A 608-nucleotide genomic window follows, 5' to 3' on the forward strand; every position below is an offset into this window, starting at 1 on the left:
CACAAAGGGGGCTGCTTCTTGTTGACTTGTTTTAAGAGAGTAAACTTTGAGTTTAGAAGTTGAACAAACCATCGACCCCTTTCAACCTCAGCTTCCCACGTTACTTTTCCAATTGAAGCTGGAGTTCACCCTACCGTGGAAGTTGCTGATGCTTTGTGTCGAAGGCTAATACTTCAGCTTCTTTGAAGATGACCCACATTCTACACATGGCTGAGGACCCAGCGGGAGTAAGGACTACTTTCTGACCCCGCACTACGCTGACCTGCGGACAACCTCTGCTGAAGTAAGGAAGGGATCCCTCCAGTGAACACCGTCAACCAAAACACTGACCACTAACATGTCAGTTTTCCCCAATCAAAAAGGTGGCCCATGAACAAAGGCAGTGTCAAACAAATGATATGTTTTAGTTTTGAGATGTTTTCTAATTAGGAGCCAGGGTCAAACAACATCATCTGCCCTTGATTTGCTGATTCTAACTGCTATATGTGTCTCTCACAAAGCATCTGTTATCAAAACATCCTGTGGGTTGACTATTTCTACCAACTTAGCTAAAAGAAACAAAAATGCTCCACTTATTGCTATGATTAGATCTGTTTGGAAAAAGAAAA

This window comes from Anarrhichthys ocellatus, unplaced genomic scaffold (genome assembly GCF_004355925.1).
Source record: "Anarrhichthys ocellatus isolate YVR2014 unplaced genomic scaffold, GSC_Weel_1.0 scaffold34, whole genome shotgun sequence".
NCBI classification, from domain to species: domain Eukaryota; kingdom Metazoa; phylum Chordata; class Actinopteri; order Perciformes; family Anarhichadidae; genus Anarrhichthys; species Anarrhichthys ocellatus.